Below are 17,063 nucleotides of genomic sequence, written 5' to 3' on the forward strand. Positions count from 1 at the left end.
CCCCCCAGTTGCCACCCTTTGTCCCCGACCTTCAAGGAAGGAGGAGAGCCACTGTAAGGCTAGCCCCCGAATTCCTGCGTCGGCGAGGCGGCGGGACAGCAGCCGATGATCGGCCATATCGAACGCGGCCGATAGGTCTAGCAGCAGCAATATTGCTGAGCCGCCTCGGTCCAGTTGTCGCCGGAGGTCATGCATGAGGGCGACCAGGACTGTTTCCGTCCCATGGCCTGGGCGAAAGCCGGACTGGCATGGGTCTAGGACGGAAGCGTCCTCCAAAAACTCCTGTAACTGCAACGCCACAGCCCTCTCAATAATTTTGCCCCAAAAGGGCAAATTCGAGACCGGTCGGTAATGTGCCAATTTGGCCGGGTCTGATGTAGCTTTTTTCAGGAGAGGGCAGACCACTGCCTCTTTCAGGGGTGTTGGAAAAGCACCCTCTGAAAGAGAACGATTTATGATGTCCCGTATAGGACATCTTCGTTCCTCCTGGCAGGCCTTAATTAGCCAGGAGGGACATGGGTCCAGATCGCAAGTTGTGGATTGTGCAGTGCCAAGAATTCTGTCGACTTCCTCCAAGCTGAGCGGGTCGAAGCAATCCAGAGTTGAATCAGAAGACGCACATTGGGCCTCGAGTTCACTTACTGCATCTAAGTTGGCAGGGCAGTCGCGGCGGAGCGATTGGACCTTATCTGCAAAAAATTTCGCAAAAGCCTCACAGCCTATCTCCAATTCCTTAGCTTTTGAATTGCCCTGTGGCAATGTTGTAAGATTCCGAATTATTCTAAATAATTGAGCCGGGCGCGAATTTGCAGATGCAATCTTAGCCGCAAAGAATGTTTTCTTTGCGGTCTTGATTGCCATCTCATAGGACGTCATAAACTTCCTATAAGATGTTCTAGTCGCTTCGTCGCGGGTACGCCGCCATTGCCTCTCTAGCCGTCTAAGACCTTGTTTCAGCTGGCGTAATTCCGGGGTATACCACGGAGCCAGCCTAGTCCGAGGTCGCAGAGGACGTCGAGGTGCGATCTCTTCGATGGCCCTAGAGAGCCGGCTATTCCAGGTCTCAACCAGGCCATTGAGAGAATCGCCAGAGGGCCAGGAGTCCCGCAGGGCCATTTGGAACCGTTCCGGATCCATTTGGCTCCGCGGGCGAGCCATAATAGGCTCCTCGCCTAAACAAGTTTGGGGAGGCATATCTACACGGGCCTTGAGGGCGAAGTGATCCGACCACGGCACTGCCTCTGCGGTTATATCGCTCACTGCAACCCCGGCCGCAAAGATCAAGTCCAACATGTGTCCGGCCTGTTGAGTGGGGGTTGCAACAAATTGAGAGAGTCCCAGTGTCGCCATGGAAGACACTAGGTCCATCGCCTGATTAGAGGACGGGTCATTGGCATGGACGTTGAAGACACCCAGGATTATCAGCCTTGGGTGCTCCAGCGCCCAGCCTGTCGCCGCCTCAAGCAGGGACGGTAAGGCGCTGGCTGGTGCGTTAGGCGTACGGTACACCAGCCAGATCGCCAACCCCTCTCCAGCCTCCCACACCAGACCGGCACATTCAATACCCTCAATCTTTGGGGCCGGGAGCGCCCTGAAGGAGTAAGCCTCCCGTACAAATAATGCCACTCCTCCCCCCCACCCGCTAGTCCGCGATTGGTGGAAGACTGAGTAACCCGGGGGAGCTGTTTGCGAGAGGGCTACTGTATCACCCTCCCGGATCCAGGTCTCAGTCACGCAAGCCAGGTCCATATCCTGTTCGAGCAAAAACTCTCGAAGGATTGAGGTCTTATTATTAATGGACCTGGCGTTGCATAACACCAATGACGGAGGCGGGTTATTCAGCCTGGCCCTACTACCTGTCACCCTTAGGATGGGACGCAGTAGTTGAAGATGGTGATCATATCACCTCTCAGCCGTCTCCTCTCCAGGCTAAACATGCCCAGCTCCTTCAACCTTTCCTCATAGGACTTGGTCTCCACACCCCTCACCATCTTCATCTCCCTCCTCTGGAGCCATTCCAGCTTGTCTATATCCTTCTTAAAATGTGGTGCCCAAAACTGAACACAATACTCCAGGTGAGGTCTTACTAGAGCAGAGTAAAGCGATACCATCACATCATGTGACCTCTGTTGATACAGCCCACAATTGCATTTGCCTTTTTAGCCACCGCATTACACTGTTGTTTTGTTCATCCCTGAATTTGTTGTTGCTGTGGCCAGTGTGGGAGGGGTGCAAAGCCTGCTACCAGCCTCTTAGGTAGGGACCATAGGGGGAGGGGTCCGCAGGGGGCCACTGGGGAGGGGTCCATGGGGGTGAGTGCAGAAAGCTGGAGACGCTGGGGGCCATCCCTCGCCCTACCACATGCTTTAAAGAGCCTGGTGATCAGCTGATTGGCAGGCTCCTTGAATGGCATGAGAGGGGCAGTGGCACAATTTAAATCACACAGGAGGGGGTGGCCCCGGGTTGGGGCAGGCCCTGTGGGCCCCTGGTTAGCTGCAGGCCTGCCTGCCACTGTGCAGAACTGTCATGGACAAACTTTGTCAGTATAGAAGAGGACTTTGGGAAAACCCAAATAGATCTCTGGATTCACCTAAAGCTTTTTTTTGTGTGTATGTGTGTGTGTGTGGGGGGGTATCCATACATTCCTCATTGCTGCTGTAGATTTTCCTTTCTTCCTCCTTATGGTTACTTGACTACAACTCCTCAGGGATCACATACCCAGAATAATCATATGGTGGTTTGTGTGTTAAGTTAAGAGGGGGGAGAGGGACCTCCCTTCTTAGCCACGATTCTCATTGGGTGAACTTAGTCCAGTCACCCTCTCTCTCAGGAGAGAGCCAGTTTGGTGTAGTGATTAAGTGTGCGGACTCTTATCTGGGAGAAATGGGTTTGATTCTCCACTCCTCCACTTGCACCTGCTAATATGGCCTTGGGTCAGCCATAGCTCTCGTAGGAGTTGTCCTTGAAAGGGCAGCTGCTGTAAGAGCTCTCTTAGCCCCACCTACCTCACAGGGTGTCTGTTGTGGGGGAGGAAGGTAAAGGAGATTGTGAGCCGCTTTGAGACTCTGAGATTTGGAGTGGAGGGCGGGATATAAATCCAATATCATCTTCTCCTTCCTTCCTTCCTTCCTTCCTTCCTTCCTTCCTTCCTTCCTTCCTTCCTTCCTTCCTTCCTTCCTTCCTTCCTGAGCCAGTTTGGTGTAGTGGTTAAGTGTGCAGACTCTTATCTGGGAGAACCGGGTTTGATGCCCCACTCCTCCACTTGCACCTGTTGGAATGGCCTTGGGTCAGCCATAGCCCTGGCAGAGGTTGTCCTTGAAAGGGCACCTGCTATGAGAGCCCTCTCAGCCCCACCCACCTCACATGGTGTCTGTTGTGGGGGAGGAAGGGAAAGGAGATTGTGAGCCGCTCTGAGACTCTTCGGAGTGGAGGGCAGGATATAAATCCAGTATCTTCAATATAACCTGTTAGGAGGATAAAATGGTGGATGGGAGACCCATGTAGCCTCACCTAGTCTCTCTGGAGAAACAGCAGGATTTAAAACAAATGTGATTGAGACAGGGAGGGTGATGACATCAGAGTGCTACATAGCCATAACAGTGGCCTGGGTCCTTACAGGGACCCCTTTGAGAACACGCATTCAACCAGTGTGCAATGTTCCCTCTAAGCTGCGGAGTCTTGAGAGCAAAAATTCTTCTTTGTGAGCTCCTGGCATTAAAGTTGTGAGCTCCTGCATCAATTAGCGTGCTCTGGGGCAATCCTTCCTGAGCAGGCTGAGCTAAAGCAAAAATGTGTGAGCCAGAGGCTAAAAAAAAAACAGAGCTAGCTCACATGAACTCAGCTTAGATTGCACTGGCTCCAGGTTGAGTGCAATTTCAGATTCAAGGTTCTGGTATTAACCTTCAAGCCCTTGAACAGTCAGGAGCCAGTGTACTTTCAGGACCACCTGTCCCACTATACCCCCCAGCCCTGAGTATTATAAACTGGGGAGCAAATCTCCTGGTGATCCCTGGCCCTAAAGACATCTGGCTGTCCTCAGACAGAGCCAGGGCCTTTTCAGCCCTGGCCCCGGCCTGGTGGAATGCTAATGACATGCAAACCCTGTGGGACCTGGGTGTTTCACCAGGCCTATGGTTGAGGACAGCAATGGTTTAGCAGAAAGCCTGGCTTCCATCTTTCGCCATTTTCTTCCCCACACCCTCCACAGAGAGGGCACAAACTGACATCACATGCTGCTAGATGAGCTTATTGTTGCACAGGATTGTTTTTAATTGCTTTTTATTGTAATTGTTTAGAGTGTTTTATTTCTTGATGTGTTGGTTTATGGTGTACACCGCCCTGACCTCTTTGTGGGAGGGTGACTTGTAATTGAGTCAATCAATCAATCAATCAGACATCACGAGGGACAAAAAGAACCTTCAAGTCACCTCGCTTCAAATGGAGAGAAGATGGGGCATGTCCAATGGCTAAGATGACTTACAGTGCAATCCTAGGGAGAGCTGCAACCTTCTAAGTCCATTGAAGTCCATAGCCTTAGAATGGAGTGACTCTGCATAGAACTGCACTGTTAGCTTCCCTGCCTTAGACTGCTTTGGTGGTTTCATTCCGGTGGCCCCCAGCAAATACTTCCACACCCTTTCTCCCTGACAAATTATCCTGAAAGAGTGGGCTTCAAAGACACTTAGGAAATCCTCAACCCCAATCTGGCTGTGCTTTAGGGAAAACTGTGTATTGATTATTAAGAGGTAATTACAGAGGTGGTCTAAGACAGGGGTGCACAACCTTCGTGAGTCTGTGGGCACTTATGGAATTCTGACACAGAGTGGTGGGCACAATCATTAAATGGCTGCCATCGGAGATGGAGCCCACCACAAAATGGCTGCCATAGGAGGCGTCACTGACTACAAAATGTCGGTTAGTGAGGTAAGATGTTGGTGAGTGCCATGGCACCCACAGATGCCACATTGAGCACTCTTCGTCTAAGATATTTTGATTCTTATTGCAGTTAATCCATAATGATGATAAAAACAATTAATAATCTCAATAGTTCATTCTTTAATGATGCCTCAAACTGTATTGCTTGAGGGAGGCCATCTCACCCCACTTAACAGTGGGGACTTGCCTGGCAGAAGGTCTCCTTGCCCTCTAAAAAGCCAAGCTGTGCCAGCTGTACCAAGGAGAAAAGAATCGAGGCCAAAGAATAAATGTTTTGCTGGTTACATTAACAAGGAGCACTTGTAATTTAATTAAAACCAAATCTCCAACTGTCAGAAGGGCAAACATTACTCCCTGAAAACATATTCAGTTCATTCTTCTTATTAAATTAAATGGTCTGGCTTCAACTAGGCATTCTCCTTCCCCTGGAATAAATTGACTCTGGCTTTGCTTAGTATGTGGTGGGGTGTGGTGGTCCAATTGCCAGCTGCTCACCCTCCAAGAAAAGACTAGGGTCTAACACGGTTGTTCAGTTCTTTTAGCTTTTTAGTCATAATGAGCCCCAGCTGGTCTTCTACCAAGGATTATCCAGGGCCAACCCTATTTAACTTGAGCAGCAGAACTGCTGTTGTGAGTCACTACATGGATGGTCCAATGACTGTAATAAATGTGGCTGACTGAGGGGAATCTGTCCTTATTGAGCCTCTGGGCCCTTTTGGAAGTCTGAACCCCACCCCCCTCCCAGACCCTCACGGAATTGCTGCTGTGGGGGGTGAGCAGTGAGAACATGGTGGGAGGTTTCACAGAATATCTGGAAATTCTAAGCCAAGCATCTTACTATGATGGGTACGTTTCTGAACCAGAGGCTGAGTGATGGAAGGCCACTCCATCCATCTGTTGGTCTTTCTGTCAGCACCAAACAAGTGAAGATGAAAAATGAGTGGATGTTCTCAGTTTTGTAAATTTTATATTGGTCTGTTTTTGGCAACCCATTATTTATTCATTTATTCATTATTATTATTATTATTATTATTATTATTTGGATTTTTATTCTGCCCTCCTCAGACGGGCTCAGGGTGGCCTTGAGTGGTAAGCTGAATGTGCATACAGAAATTTTTCCGCATATACACTGCAAAATTTTTACCTTATTTTACTTGAAAGGAAGACTAAGGCTTTTTGGAGGGTGGGGATGCCATTAAGAAAAAAATAAAGGGTGCTCTTAAATTCATATGCCAGTCACAAATGCGTGTACCAACACACACACTTCTTGCATATAACTTGTCCTTTAGGGTAGTTATCTTACACTGAGGGTCATTTTTATTTGAGTCTTGAATCCTTGGAAGGAAGAACATTCGGGCCAGGACTGCATTATTTACTTATTCACCAAACACCCCAAGGGTTCTTTTGATGCAACAGATAACGAGATGAATGATTATTTAGCAATCCAACATACAATACGAGCCGGGGGTCTCAAAGCTTGTTATGATATCCATAGAGCTGTTCTTTCATACCCCAGTGAAAAGCAGCCAGCTGAAACGGAGCATATGTTGGAAGAAGCGCACAGGATTCCAGGACCAGTTGTGTGAGACAGGAAACAGAGAAGTAATGGTGCGAGTGGGGAGGAAGAGAGAGGCTATTAGGGAGGCGAATGGATTTGCTACGCTTGGGCCAAACAATGTGTTTAAATGTAGGCCAGTTCTGAGGGGAAAAAAGATGGTCATTTGTGAAGAAACACCTGCGGCCTAGGAACAGATGCAAAATATAAAAGAATCACCCATCTCTGTAGCTGATAGTGTTCCAGTGTAATTAGTTGAAGAGGTTTGTTATTTATGTTTGAAGACTTTTCTGTTGGGAGAAAGATCCCCCAAGGAGGCTTAAGGCATTCTTTAAAATATCAAGGGAACAAAAACAAACAAACAAACCCTGTGGTATGAAATCATTAAAACCAGGCCTTGGATTCAACGGGAGCTCACAGGAGCACAGCTCCTGAAACTTTCTGAGAGTTCCACCTCCTCCTTCCCACCGTGCCCATTGAATAATAGTTGCAGCTGCATAGCAATCCCTGGATGAGCTCCACCACCTATTTTTCTACAAAACGAACCCTGATTATAACTGTAATAATAAAAATTACAAAACAGCAGTCAAAAAGCTAGTTTGGTGTAGTGGTTAAGTGTGCAGACTCTTATCTGGGAGAAGCGGGTTTGATTCCCCACTCCTCCACTTGCAGCTGCTGGAATGGTCTTGGGTCAACCATAGCTCTGGCAGAGGGCAGCTGCTGTGAGAGCCCTCTCCAGCCCCACCCACCTCACAGGGTGTCTGTTGTGGGGGAGGAAGGTAAAGGAGATTGTGAGCTGCTCTGAGACTCTGAGTGAAGGGTGGAATATAAATCCAATGCTGTTGTCTTCTTCTAACAAAACCATACATGAAAATGGCAAGGGGGGGTGGATTCAAACTCAAGATAACCAGTAATCCAAAATGAAGGAGATCTACATGGGAAAAAGTGACCCTTTAATGCAAGAGCCAGTGTGGTTAGAGTTTGGATTAGGATCTGGGAAGCCCCTGGGTTTGAATCCTCACTCTATCATGGAAGCTTGCTGGGTGAGTCTGGGACAGTAACACTTCTTCAGCCTAACCATCCTCACTAAAGATGGGCATGTAGAGGAGATTGTACACCATCGTGAACTTTAGGCATCAAATGAGCTTGCTTGGTTTGTGAGGCTCGTGACCTGGTAGAATCCCCCCCGCCCTGTACTTCAGGGATTCTGTAGTTTGACATTAGTCCACTTTTGCTTGCATTGCTGCAGTTACAGGAGTCTGTGCAACAAGCTAGTGACACCAAACTCACTTTTGCTTTTTACTTGCTTTGAGGTTTTCTAAATATATGATTGTACAGAGACAACCTGTCTCGACATGTATCAATTCACAGACAGCAACAGTTTCAAAATTTGTGAAAAGTTTGTGCCATTTGACCTGTCATGAACTTGACATTGCAAAGCACAAAGCTTCCAAAATTCATCATGAAATTCAGTTTGTGAGCCAGCTTGTGCCCAGTGTCCCCTCTAAGCTGAGTTAGTGTGAGCTAGCTCACCATTTTTTAGCCTCCAGCTCACACATTTTTTGTCTCAGCTCAGGAAAAATGGCCCCAGAGCAAACTGATTTATGCAGTCGCTCAAAACTTTAATGCCAGGAGCTCACAAAGTAGAATTTTTGCTCACAAGACTCTGCAGCTTAGAGGGGACATTGTTTGTGCCCTTCCTTAATCCTCACAGGATGAGAGGAAGAAAAATGAAGGACTTCAGAAAGGTATAAGCTACTTTGGGCCAATGGGTATTCAGAGGGTCACCCCACAGAAATCCAGATGGTGCACGCTTTCACTGGCTAATGTGAGACATAATCTTTCACCAAGTTCAGCTGCCTTGCAATGTAGCCCTTAGCAGAGCTTGGAGGAAAGTGTCATCAAGTTGTAGCCAGTTTATGGTGACCCTGTAGAGTCATTCAAGGCAAGAGGTGAAAAGAGGTGGTTTGCCACTGCCTGTGTCCCTGTAGCAATCCTGGACTTCCTTGATGATCTCCCATCCAAATACTTAGAAGGGCCAACCCTGCTGGGCTTCTGAGATCAGCAGAGACCATGCTAGCCTGGACCATTCAGGTCCCTTAACAGAGTCTACACCCTTCTAAATCCATTGCACCTCAATGGGCTGAAAAGGGTCCCACGCCAGAGCTTTTTTAAAAGCAGAAATGCACAGGAACACAGTTCCAGCTGGCTTGGTGCCAGGGGGAGTGGCCTAATATGCAAATGAATTCCTGCTGGGCTTTGAGAGCCAGTTTGGTGTAGTGGGTTAAGTGTCTGGGAGAACCGGGTTTGATTCCCCACTCCTCCACTTGCAGCTGCTAGAATGGCCTTGGGTCAGCCATCGCTCTACCAGAGTTTTCCTTGACAGGGCAGCTGCTGTGAGAGCCCTCTCCACCCCACCCACCTCACAGGGTGTCTATAGTGGGGGGAGAAGATATAGGAGATGGTAAGCCGCTCTGAGTCTCTGATTCAGAGAGAAGGGCAGGGTATAAATCTGTAATTCTTCTTCTCTACAAAAAAGCCCTGTGAGAAACAATGGTGATCTCATGGGGGTGTGGCCTAATATGTAAATGAGTTCCTGCTGGGCTTTTTCTACAAAAAAAGCCCTGTCTGACTCTATTTAATATCACCCTGTTAATCTAATTGAAATGCTTAGAAACCTGTTCATTTATTATGAATGGCCCGTGTGCAGGAGAATTTCCTGGGGAATTGTGGCCCATGGATGGGTAAGATCTTTCTGGCTACTAACTCTGCACCCTTAACGTTGCTGAGAAACTATAGACTGAGACCAGTGTCGTTATTTTGAGTTAGATTGGGGAGGAGCAGTATCTGGGAATCCTGTGTTCAATTCCTCATTCTAGCATGCAGTTCACGTTGGGCCTGTAATTCTCTCTCAGCCTAACCTACCACACAGGGATTTTGTGGGGGTTAAATGTAAAAGAGAGAGTCAAGCGTGCTGCCCTGAACTCACTGGAAGAAGGAAGGGATACAAATAGACTTGATGGGGTGGTAGCCAGTGCTGCAGTGGTTAGAATGTTGGATTTGATATGGGAACATGTGGATTTGAATCCTCTTTAGGGCCACAGAGCTGGCTTTCTCAGCTTAACCTGCAGAATACTGCTTCTTGTGTACCCCTGCCCACATTCACAGATATTTGTGTTGAATCAATAGAATTCTTAATGCGCCAAAACTTTTGAATAAGCACAAGTGAGGTTTTCCAGTCCTTACCTTATGGGACACTGCTGGAGAAAGGATGATAGGTAGATGTTAGACCTTTCCTATAATTTCATGTAAGCTCATTGGGCCCATATAAATACTTTGGGTTCAGTAAACATGAAATATTCAGTTCACTGTCGTACTTTCTTGTATGATGATGACGGTATGTCAAGTGGCAACCCCTTGGGGTTTTTCCAAGGCATTCAGAGGTGGTTTGCTGTTGTCTTTCTCTGCCTAGCAGCCCCACTCCTCCTTTGGGGTCTCCCATCCAAGTACTAAGCAGTGTCCACTCTGCTTAGCTTCTGAGCTCTGATTACCTTGGGCTGGTCTGAGCTATTCAGTCCATATTGCATCTGTATTATATTATAGTTGGAGATGCGAACCAGAATTAACCAGTATTTCCCAGCTAATGGTCCTTGACTGTTTTAGATGATATTTGACCTTTCTTTCTTTTCCCATCACCCTTGGAAGTATTGTACGGAAGTATCATAGATAATACCTAGAAGGTACCATCCCAACTTTACTATCAGAGGAGGCGGGGGAAATGTGTGGCTTTTTTGGTGGTCTATAAGAAAGCTATGAAGTCATACAGAAATTTCTGTGTTGAACATCTTGCAGACGATTTCAGCTTGCTGGAAAGCTCATTCCCAGTTGGATTGTGAGGTTATTATTGTAAGGTCATCTTTTCATGCTCTCCTCCTCCCCCTTTTTTTTGTTTAGCGTTACCATTTCTCCAAAAGATGGAGGACACTCAAAACATGCCCAGGGGTGCATTTCCCCCTTGCCATTGTAAGAATATAAATATGTTTTTCAGTTTCTCTGGTTAAGGCAGCTTTCAAGTTGTTCCAATCATTTCTCCTTCGTACGCTAAATCCCTGATTTGTTAGTCCCCAAATGAAATATCATTCCATAATGCTGACATTTATGTTGGAGCCACATCAGAGAACATAAAGCTATTACCTTCCAATAATTGATATTTTAATGCCTTGTAACATCCTAGCAAAATGGTGGGAATATATGTTAAAAGGAAGCTGGAAAGCTGCGTAAGTGAGAGAATATGCCAACCCCCAACTTGGCTTTCCCACCTAGCCATTGAACTCACAGGGAAATTTCCTGGTGGGCTGGTTTTCAGGAAGGCCTGGGTGAGCCAGGGCCCAATATTGGCATCACTGCTTTGCATGGCTCTGTGGCTTGTAGCGCCACAAGTGTCACTCACTTCCCATCCAAGGGACGGACGGAGGGAGGGACGGTGGCTCAGTGGTAGAGCATCTGCTTGGAAAGCAGAAGGTCCCAGGTTCAATCCCTGGCATCTCCAAAAAAGGATCCAGGCAAATAGGTGTGAAAAACCTCAGCTTGAGACCCTGGAGAGCCGCTGCCAGTCTGAGAAGACAATACTGACTTTGATGGACCAAAGGTCTGATTCAGTATAAGGCAGCTTCATATGTTCATATGTTGTTCCCGATCCCAGTGCCGCTCACATCCCACAGAGCCATTTCCCCTTCCCAATCTACCTTTGGAGTGGGGAGCAGGGACATAGAGGGTGCAGGGGTTTTTTGGGAGCAGGAACTCCTTTGCATATTAGGCCCCACACCCCTGATGTAGCCAATCCTCCAAGAGCTTACAGGGCTCTTGGCTACATCAGGAGTGTGTGGCCTAATATGCAAAGGAGTTTCTGCTACAAAAAAAAAAAAAGCCACGAAAGGGTGCAATGTCAGCTATGCTGCTACATCACTTCTGGGGAAAACCTGGAAGTGGTGATGGGTAGCTCTAGGAATTGGCAGAAACTCTATGGTAAACCCTATGGTTTCTCCCCAGAAGTAGTGGTGCCATTTTAAAAACAAATTATGATTTTTCTCCTGCCGCTGGCACTGGGCAACTAGTGTTGCCAGCAGGAAGCCTCCCACCATAACGGGTGGCCTGGCAGCCCTGCCTGCAGAATCAATCAGTGTAATGTTTCCAGTCTCTGGTTGAGCTGATATGACTCCATTAGGTCCTGACCCTTGAGAGGAACAGCTCTGTGAAAACTTGTGGCTGACCAAAGGTCACATCAGCAGCTGCAAGTGGAGGAGTGGGGAATCAAACCCAGTTCTCCCAGATAAGAGTCAGCGCACTTAACCACTACACCAACCTGGCTCCCTGCCAGTTTCTGTGCTGTGCTCATAAGCTGTGCTCAGTCACATGGAGGTAGGAGACGGGGCCAGTTTGATTGTGCTTGCTCTCTCTTTCTCTGGGTATGGACAGGTCTTCTGCACATGGCCAGACTGTATGTTTGTTGACATTGGGTGCAATCAGATGGGCAGGTTGCCACAGCAGGATCTGGACTTTTAAAAAGCCACCTGAGTTTTGCACTGCTTCATGTTGATCAGACAGTGGCCACTAAGCTGGTATCATAGTGCTGCGAGCCTGTGGTTGTCCACATTGCTTTTGCGCCACAGCCTTGGACCCATGGCCGGGTTAGGGGTTTCCCTCCAAATTCCTGTTGTGTGTGTGCAGAAGCAGACAAGTTAGGGTTGCCAAGTCCAATTTAAGAAATATCTGGGGACTTTGGGGGTGGAGCCAGGAGACATTAGGGGTGGAGCCAAGATCAAGGCTGTGACAAGCATAATTGAACTCCAAAGGGAGTTTCTGGCCGTCACATTTAAAGGGACGGCACACCTTTTCAATGCCTTCCTTCCATTGGAAATAATGAAGAATAGGGGCACCTTCTTTGGGGGCTCATAGAATTGGGCCCCCAGGTCCAATCTTTTTGAAACTTGGGGGGTACTTTGGGGAGAGGCACTAGATGCTATACTGAAAATTTGGTGCCTCTACCTCAAAAAACAGCCCCCCCAGAGCCCCAGATACCCGCAGATCAATTCTTCATTATTTTCTATGGGAATAAATCTCCCTAGGGAATAATAGAGTTCCCAGCAGACATTTCCCTCCCCTCCCCCTGCTTTCTGATGACCCTGAAACGGGGGGAGGGCCTCCAAACCAGGGGATCCCCTGCCCCCACCTGGGGATTGGCAACCCTAAGACAAGTGCACACATGCTCCTGGTTGGTTCTATGGGGTTGGGGGGAAAAGAGGTTGTGCCAGAAACAGAGTGAACCAATCCCACTGCTCATGCATTTCCATGGCTTGCCGGGGCAATAAGATAGCTGGAAACCAACCATGGAAGTGCTATGCTGGGGAAGCCCTGGAATTTCTCAGCGGCTAATCTGCATGGGAGTCATTTTAGTGTGAGGAAAGGATGGGTGGGGCATGGGGGCCAGATGTGTGCATGTGATCACACCCATTTAATCTGGAGAAAAAGCAGTGGTGGAACTCTAGCAGGAGCTCCTTTGCATATTAGGCCATACACCCCTGATGTAGCCAATCCTCCAAGAACTTACAAAAAAGAGCCTCGTAAGCTCTTGGAGGATTGGCTACATCAGGGGGTATGTGTCCTAATATGCAAAGGAGCTCCTGCTAGAGTTCCACCCCTGAGGAGAGGAATGGCTATGTTGGGCCAAACTGTTCATCTAATCACACCCATTAATTTGTGAACAGGGCTACTTGAGACCAACTGCACAGTTCTCTCTCCCACCTTCCCAAGCAGGGTCAAAATGCCCATCTTTATTTTTTTTCCCCTAGCCTAGAAAGGATGGCCAAAGCAGTATGGAAGTGTGGAGGCACAGAGCGTTTGTGATCTAGGCCTGTGCATTTGAAAAAGCAAGTATTTCTTTTTGATAGTTCGAAGGTGCTGCTTGCAATTTGTGAACAAAATGGTGAGCCGAACTGAAGGCTGACCAGGTATCCCCCTCATTTAGCCGCAATGTGGGCTGCTATTACATATATACAATTTCTCCCTTCGCTGTGGCTGGCATTCTTAAAAGTTGGCTCATTTGTGCTTTCGATTTGGATTGAGTTGCTGACTGCTTCACCTTGGAAGAGCAGTTATTAAGGTGCAAGATGATACTTTAATGCTCAAAACCCAAATGCTGAGTTTAAGAAGCAATTGACCAGCCCAAAAGTATTGCTGATTCTGCTGTAAAGAAATCACTACCAGCGCCATATTGACCCCAACAGCTCGAGTCTATTTATTGACGGTTAGCGTGATCCAGAAGGGATCAAGGCTTTCAGCGTAAAGCTTCTCATACACTGGAGACAGAACTGTGGTCTAAGGTGCCAGTGATTTATATACGCGCAGGAGGTCAATGCCCATCAATGGACAGAGAGAGAGGCAGAAGATCTCTCTGTGGGTTTGATTGGAGATGCCCCATCTGAAAACGTGCCAAGAGAAGGGAACAAAACACTTGAGGTGTTCCATAAATTTTAGTGTGCTATGAAGAAGAAGACCTGTATCCTGATTTATATCCTGCCCTTCTCTCTGGATCAGAGTCAGAGTAGTTTACAATCTCCTTTATCTACTTCCCTCACAACAGACACCCTGTAAGTGGGTGGGGCTGAGAGAGCTCTTACAGAAGCTGCCCTTTCAAGGAAAACTCTGCCAGAGCTATAGCTAACCCAAGGCTATTCCAGCAGCTACAAGTGGAGGAGTGGGGAATCAAACCTGGTTCTCCCAGATAAGAGTCTGCACACTTAACCACTACACCAGACTGTCTCTCTATCCATGTTGTAGAGAGGCAACAGAGGATTTCTAAACTGCCTTTTCAAAGGCTATTTGGGGGAACAGATTACCGTGGGAAAAGGGCTAGTGTTTTTTCCTTCATATTTGCTGTTGAGAAAAACAGTTGTAATTAGTTAAGGGTTCAGTCATATGAGAGAAACATCAAAGCAAAAGTAAATGTCATCGTTTATTGCCAAACAGCATCCTCTCAGGGTCTCTGAATACCCTCTGAGTCCTCCTGCCTGCGGCTTCTCCCTCGTAGCCAGCAGGGGTCCTGTTTAAACTCCCATCTAGGGGTGTGCAATTTTTTAAACTGGTATTTTTAGATTTGAGTCTATTCAGGGGTCATTTTGTAGAAAAATAGGTGGTGGAGCTCATCCAGGGATTGTTATACAGCTGTATAACAAGGAGGTGGAACTCTCAGAAGGAGGAGGTGGAACGCTCAGAAAGGTTCAGGAGCTGTGCTCCTGTGAGCTCCCACTGAATCTGAGGCCTGAGTCTATTGGACCTGAAAATATTGCAGAACTTTGGAAAAATCCTGAATTCCAATACTGGTATCCAGGACTTTTTTTGTAGCAGGAACTCCTTTGCAAATTAGGCTGCACCCCCTGATATAGCCAATCCTCCAAGAGCTTCCAATAGGCCCTGTACGAAGAGTTCTGTAAGCTCTTGGAGGGTGGGCTACATAAGAGTGGTGTGGCCTAATATGCAAAGGAGTTCCTGCTAAAAAAACCCCCACCCTGCTGGTATGGTATTGGGATCCAGGATTTTTTTTTTGTCTAATAGACTCAAGAAAGAAAATACTGAGGTTTTTTGTTTGTTTTACGGCAACCTAATCCCGTGGCTGGTTTGGCTTCTCCTGCAGCCTGAATTAAACCGAACTGCAGGAGAAACCAGTGAAAACCCAAGCGAACAGGGAGCACTCTGCTCCCTGTTGGCACAGCTGATTCTTGCTGGGCTGGCTTCTCCTGAAGCCTGGTTTAAACCAGGCCGCAAGAAAAGCCAGCCCCAAGTCGAGCCATGGGGAACAGTCTTCTCCCTGCCAGCACAGCTGATCCCTGGGCTGTCTTCTATAGACCCTTTAAACTTTAAAGGGAATGCAGCAGAAGCCCGACAAACAGCTGAGAGCTTGGAGCAATGTGCTTCTGCCTCTCCGCTGTGTCTAGATCTATCCATCAGTTTCCAAATATATCGGTGATTTTGGGGGGATTTTTTCCCCTGGTTTTCCTGAGAAAACCTGGATGCATTTGGGAAGCTGATATAGATAGATAGACAGATAGACAGACAGATAGATATAGATAGGTATTTACAAAGGTAAAATACAAAGGTATTTTTGGCTCCGCTAAATCCGCATGCACATCCCTACTTCTGTCCTTTGTGTTCTTATAAATAGGTGCCTCTAAATTTCCTCGGTGGTCTTCTATCCACATACTAACCAGGGCTGCTTAGCTTGCAAGTCCTGGTGAGACTGGGCTAGCCTGGGGCCTCCAGCTTGCAGGCACATTTTATAGTGACCTTGAAATGTCCCCGTGGCACAGAGTGGTAAAGCTGCAGTACTGCAGTCTGAATTCTCTGCTCATGAACTGAGTTCGATCCCGGTGGAAACTGGATTCAGGTAGCCGGCTCCAAGTTGACTCAGCTTTCCATCCTTCTGAGGTCGGTGAAATGAGTCCCCAGCTTGCTGGGGGGAAAGTGTAAATGACTGGGGAAGGCAATGGCAAACCACCCTGTTAAAAGTCTGCTGTGAAAACGTTATGAAAGCAGCATCACCCCAGAGTCGGAAATGACTGATGCTTGCACAGGGGACTACCTTTTCCTTTTTACTGAAATGTCTGAGTGACAATCCAAAGGTCAGACCACTGGCCTGTCAAGGTTAGTGCTATCTGTTTTGGCCGGCACAGACTTGCTTAGCTGTGTTCATTTGAGATTTTAAAACTGGAGGTAACCAGGGACAGATGCCTTGTGCATGCTAGATACGACTCTGCGACAAAGCTTTTGGTGCTCCCCAGTGCTTGCTTGTATTCCAGAAAGGCGGCTGAGTCTTGCTGTATTTTATCCCCAAGCAGTTTAAAGTCCTTAGGCAGTACTCTCTATACTCCATGGCACCATATCATCAACTCTCTCTGGATCTCTAGTTTCATTGCTGTCACAGGCAAGCTCAGACCGAATGGGGGGATCACACGTGAGTTGGTTTGGGAGTCTGAGTGGTGGTCAGAGGTGCTGACCAGAATTTGGAGCGAATGACTAGGATCTGCCAGTAGGCCAGGTGTGACCCAATATGCACTTGGTAGGGCATGTTGGGATTGTGGCGTGGGCTGCCCTGGGTGGGGAAGGCATGCCTGTAGGCCTGTGAGGGCAAATGACTGGGATCTGCCAGCAGGCCAGGTGTGACCCAGTATGCAGTTGGTGGGGCATGGTAGGATTGTGGCGTGGGCTCCCCTGGGTGGGGAAAGCATGCCTGTGCTTCTTTTAAATGCCCTCTTGGAAACAATGCAAAATAGGGTCACCTTCTTTTAGGGCTCATAGATTGGGCCCCTTGGTCCAATCCTTTTGAAACTTGAGGGGGGATTGAGGAGAAGCACCAGATGCTGTGCTGAAAATATGGTACCTCTACTTCAAAAAGCAGCCTCTCCAGAGCCCCAGATACCCACAGATTAATTTTCCATGACACCCTATGAGAACCGGTCTCCATAGGGTATAACGGAGTGCCCAGCAGATACCCCCCCCCCAGCTTTCTGATAACCCTGCA

The 17,063-nt window shown here is 47.8% G+C and overlaps 1 protein-coding gene and 1 non-coding gene across 2 annotated transcripts in view; both read left to right on the plus strand.

The window, feature by feature from the left end:
• The window catches only part of AGBL1 (AGBL carboxypeptidase 1), a 686,235-nt gene that overhangs the window by 374,949 nt on the left and 294,223 nt on the right, over positions 1-17,063 (plus strand). The window lies entirely within an intron of this gene.
• On the plus strand, positions 10,973-11,039 carry TRNAS-GGA (transfer RNA serine (anticodon GGA)). The gene has a single exon. It is a non-coding gene; the product is annotated as a tRNA-Ser (tRNA).

This window comes from Heteronotia binoei, chromosome 19 (assembly GCF_032191835.1).
Source record: "Heteronotia binoei isolate CCM8104 ecotype False Entrance Well chromosome 19, APGP_CSIRO_Hbin_v1, whole genome shotgun sequence".
Taxonomy (NCBI): Eukaryota; Metazoa; Chordata; class Lepidosauria; order Squamata; family Gekkonidae; genus Heteronotia; species Heteronotia binoei.